The following is a 5,340-nucleotide window of genomic DNA, read 5'->3' on the forward strand; positions in this document are numbered from 1 at the left end:
TAGGCTTACACGCTACTTAATCTATCTTAATCTAACTTACGCTAAAGACAAGACACACACCCATGCCCGAGGGAGGACTCGAACCTCCGACGGAGGGAGTCTCCCGAACAGTGGCAAGTTGCCTAAGAGCGCGCGGTTACCCTGCGCGGCAACGAGTGGTGGGAAATATCCATCTTGTAAACAATAAACTCTAACCTGAAGGAAAAGTGCTCATTTCATATGGAATCAAATCTATAAATAAGAATAACCTTCACAAAAGTTTAAACTTACCTACTGTAGTCCACAAAGGTGCGCATTATTTAGGAAGAACCACTACCAGTAACTTACCAGTAGCCAATAACGTTTAGTTACAGTACTATAAGAGATCAGTCTAAGAGGCGCCTGCTAAACGATTTACTGATGGAAAACTCCTTCTCCATCTACTCCACTGACAACTTTCTTAGTAGAATTAATGGATGTATATATTGAAGCTTCCTGGCAGATTAAAACTGTGTGCCGGACCGAGACTCGAACTCGGGACCTTTGCCTTTCGCGGGCAAATGCTCTACCAACTGAGCTACCCAAGCACGACTCACGCCCCGTCCTCACAGCTTTAATTCCGCCAGTACCTCTTCTCCTTCTATTCTAGAAATATCCCCCAGGCTGTGGCTAAGCCACGTCTCCTCAATATCCTTTCTTCCAGGAGTGCTAGTTCTGCATGGTTCGCAGGAGAGCTTCTGTGATGTTTGGAAGGTAGGAGACGAGGTACTAGCGGAATTAAAGCTGTGGGGACAGAGCGTGAATCGTGCTTGGGTAGCTCAGTTGGTAGAGCACTTGCCCGCGAAAGGCAAAGGTCCCGAGTTCGAGTCTCGGTCCGGCATACAGTTTTAATCTGCCAGGAAGTTTCATATCAGCACACACTCCTCTGTAGAATAAAAATTTCATTCTACGATGTATATATTCCTATAAATACCAAATAATTTGACTTCTGCACATATGCAGAGCAGTAATGGCATCAGCCTAAAAAAGTGTAGTAAACTGGATTTACCTCTGAAGATACGTGTCTGCAATAACCTAATAAATACTACATGTGCCTCATTGTATTATACGAGGCGCGTTTTTTTTTAGTACGTACCGTTTTGAAATAAAAATTAAAACAAGTAGTCTTTTCTACGTAATTCCCATCAATATTAAGGCACTTATCGTATCATACAAGCAGCTCTTGAATACTAACCTTGTAGAAATCTGCCGCTTGAGAGTAACTTTCAATAATTTACTCGCTCTGTAACAATTGCACAAAGCACACTTCTCCACACTTGAGGCAACTCGTCACGTAACGTCAAGATCGTACAGCTATTACAGATGGCCGTACGAATGAGTATGATGAGGAACGATGCGAGCGACATTCAGACAGTTTGGTGCAGAAAGTTCATCACAAAGTGAGAGAGAGCAGACGCTTTACGATTTCGACGTTGTGTGATGTTGCCTCAACTGTCAACAAGTGTGCTTTATGTAGTTGTTACGGAGCTTGTAAATTACCGAAAGTTACGCTCAGGCGGCAGATTTCTACAAGGATTCTATTCAAAAACTGGTTGTATGATCCGATAAGTACCTTAGTATTGGTGGGAATTATGTAGAAAAAGTAAATTAAAGTACAGGCTTTCATGAAAAAATAAAATTGCTAAGAATAATCTGCTTATTTTATTTTTATTTTAAAATGGTATATGCTTAAAAAGCACGTCTCGTACATTTAAACATTTTCTGAAAGGTTTGTTACTACTTCTGAAATGAAAATACGTTTCAGATGCTTTTACTATTTCGGTATAGTTCCGGGCGGGAAGGAGCGCCTGGTTCCCGTCACGAATCCGGCCGGCGGATTTGTGTCGAGGTAGGTCCGGTGAATCGACCAGTCTGTGGATGGTTTTTAGGTGGTTTTCCATGTGCCTCGGTGAATGCGGGCTGGTTCCCCTTATTCCGTCTCAGTTACACTATGCCGGCGATTGCTGCGCAAACAAGTTCTCCACGTATGCGTACAGCAACATTACTCTATCACGTAAACATAGGGGTTACAGTCGTCTGGTGTGAGACGTTCCCTGGAGGCTCCATCGGGGGCCGAACCGCACAATAACCTAGGGTTCTGCGTGTGGCGGGGAAGAGGGGGGGGGGGGGGGTTGAAGTGGACTGTGGTAGTCGTCGTGGGGTTGTGGACCACTGCGGCTGCAGCGGGGACGGAGCCTCTCCGTCCTAGGTCCCCGGTTAACATAGAATACATACAATACAATTCGGTATAGATGAGGACTGTTTAACTAACGATCTGTTGATGAAATATTAGTATATTTCTTTTCCTGCAAATATTTCTTGTGTATTCTCGTTTTCCGACGTATTCTGTATCCTTGAGGATCTCCTCTCTATGGATCTATGGAACAAATAGTAATCAAATCTCCGTTATTTTCCTACGTCACCTGAGCGTTCGTTCAGTGCGGAGACGACAGTCTTTTATCACAGCTCTGATCTGTGTGCCACCTCTAATGAACCACATATGGACGTGAAGCTCTACCCAAAAGAAAAAGTTAGAGGAAATAATTAATTTCGTCGGGGGATAGTGAGTGACTTTTGTAATATACTATTAATATTTTCGTGTTAATATTTACCTTGACATAAAACGTCTTATACTGTTAGCTCGTATAGGCCACCATGAAGGCTGAACAGAAAAGAATATCTGTTCTGCTGTGTCAAATGTACGCATATAGTACGACATAAAAAGAAAAACGAAAATTATCGAATTCTCCTTTCACTTTTTATGTTGTCTTAAATGCTTAGAATTGACAAAAGAAAAGAGACGTTTTCTTTTCAAGTTCTGACGACAGCCAATAGTGGCCGACTGTGACTAACAGCGTGAAACAATTCCTGCGACTGCGTCAACGAACAGATTAAGCGTACAATAGGAATTTGTGAAGAGAGAGAGATAGGGTTCGCTGTCGCAGGCCGGGCCCCCTGCTTCAGCAGGTGTTGAGAACCGCAGTGGGCCTTCCGCCTCTTCCGTCGCCACCCCCGCGCCGCCCGCGGCCGCCCGCCTTCTGCGAAAAGTAATCTGCCGGTTGTCAGCCGGTGCTTTATCCCAGATATAAATGAATTCAAAGAAATCGCGTGCGCAGCGTCTATTCTCAGCCGGGCTGTTTGCTCGCCATTGTGGCTGAAGCACTCGCCATTTCTCACGCGCCCCCTCCTTATCCACTGCTTATCCTTCTGTTCGCGCACTACTGAATAAATGCTCTGACCTCAACGCGAGGAAACATCCTCCGTTTTCAAACACGTCGACAGCATCAAGAGCTCAGTCTTTCTTGAGCAACGTCGCTTCCCTCTTCTAGCGTTGGAAACACTTGCCCCTTCCGAAATACACGAATTGAAGAAAAATGTGGAAAGCCAGCCGCGGTGACCGAGCGGTCCTAGGCGCTTCAGTCCGGAACCGCGTGACTGCTAGGGTCGCAGGTTCGAATCCTGCTTCGGGCATGTATGTGTGTGATGTCCTTAGGTTAGTTAGGTTTAAGTAGTTCTACGTTCTAGGTGACTGATGACCTCCGATGATAAGTCCCATAGTGCTCAGAGCCATTTGAACCATTTTGAAAAAATATGGAAACACCGCGAGAAATGTGTACTTCAACATAAACGCACCGAGCGAGGTGGCGCAGTGGTTCGACACTGGACTCGCATTCGGGAGGACGACGGTTCAATCCCGCGTCCGGCCATCCTGATTTAGGTTTTCCGTGATTTCCCTAAATCACTCCAGGCAAATGCCGGGATGGTTCCTCTGAAAGGGCACGGCCGACTTCCGTCCCCATCCTTCCCTAATCCGACGAGACCGATGACCACTCTGTCTGGTCTCCTTCCCCAAACAACCAACCAACCAACATAAACGCAGGTAGAGCTTTTGTGTATGACCGCAAGTGGCACCCGCGCGAAGTCCTCAATACGCTGCAAATGACAGGCGCGGTCATAACAGTGCTCTAAAATGTAAATATCGTGTGGCTAGGGCCTCCGGTCGGGTGTACCGTTCGCCGGGTGCAAGTCTTTCGATTTGTCGCCACTTCGGCGACTTGCGCGTCGAAACAGTGCTCTGTGTAGTCGTGAGTGCATTAGGTCTGAGCCAAGTGGATTGGACAATGTGCAAATTGTTGGTAATCGTATGGTGGGTGTTCCTGCAACCAAGAGAGTCGAAGTGTGTGTCAAGAGGCGCCGTATCGAAGATTTATATCGCATACAGCGAAGGCGGAAAAACATCATCTGCCAAGTCACAAAGCGGATAAAAGTGTGTGTCGAGTGATCGTGACAGACGTTCATTGAAAAGGATTGTGACGAAAAATAAGGGGAAGACAGCCGCAAAAACCACTGCAGAACTGAATGTCGGACTCGTGAACCCTTTGAGCACGAAAATAACACAAGGGGTGCTTCATAAGCACGGAATCGTCGGGCGATCTGGAATTCTAAAACCACTCTTCAGTGATTCAAATTCCAATAACACGAAATCGTAGTGCCGAAGCCGTAAAATCTGGACTGTGCAGCAATGGAAGAACGTAATCTCGTGGGATGAGTCTTGTTTCACACTATTTCCAACTTCTGGCTGAATTTACGTCCCAAGTGTGATGATTTGGGCAGTGACAATTTGGTATTCTTCGGGCCCCTTGGTTGCTCTCCAACATTACTATCAAAGATTATGTGACCGTTTTCGCTGATCAGGTCCATCCAGTGGAACAATGTCTGTTCGCCGATGGTGATAACGTTGTCCGAGATGGCAGGGCGCCTGTTCACACAGCTCGCATCCCCCTGGACTGATTTTGAGATCATGAAGATGACTTGTCGCGTATCTCCTGGCCACTATAGTCACCGGATCTCAATGTCATTGAGCCTCTGTGGTCTACTTTGGAGAGAGAGGTACGCGATTGCCATGCACCTCCATGATCATTACCTGAGTTTGCTACAGTGTTACAGGAAGAATAGCATAAGGTCCTCTTGAAAACTGTACAGGAACTCGTTTATCCATTATGAAACGACTATAAGCTGCTTTGAATGGCAGTGCGTTTCCTACATCTTTCACATCACATACCAAAAGCTTTGGACCAAGGTAACCGCAATATTTCTTGATTTCCGTAAAGTATTTGACTTGGTACAGCACCTACGCTTATTGTCAAAAGTATGATCATATGGGGTATCAAGTAAAATTTGTGATTGGATTGATGACTTTTTGATAGGGAGGACACAGAATGTTATCTTGGATGAAGAGTCATCATCAGACAGAGAAGTACCCAGGGTGAGCCCCAGGGAAATGTGTTGGGATCCTTGTTGTTCATATTATACAGGGTGACT

The 5,340-nt window shown here is 45.7% G+C and overlaps 2 non-coding genes across 2 annotated transcripts; one reads left to right on the forward strand and one right to left on the reverse strand.

The window, feature by feature from the left end:
• Window positions 1-492: 492 nt before the first annotated feature.
• On the reverse strand, window positions 493-567 carry Trnas-cga (transfer RNA serine (anticodon CGA)). The gene has a single exon. It is a non-coding gene; the product is annotated as a tRNA-Ser (tRNA).
• Window positions 568-785: 218 nt separating this feature from the next.
• Window positions 786-860, forward strand: Trnas-cga (transfer RNA serine (anticodon CGA)). The gene has a single exon. It is a non-coding gene; the product is annotated as a tRNA-Ser (tRNA).
• The last annotated feature ends 4,480 nt before the right edge of the window (window positions 861-5,340 follow it).

The sequence above is a fragment of the Schistocerca serialis genome, chromosome 5 (genome assembly GCF_023864345.2).
Source record: "Schistocerca serialis cubense isolate TAMUIC-IGC-003099 chromosome 5, iqSchSeri2.2, whole genome shotgun sequence".
Classification (NCBI taxonomy): Eukaryota; Metazoa; Arthropoda; class Insecta; order Orthoptera; family Acrididae; genus Schistocerca; species Schistocerca serialis.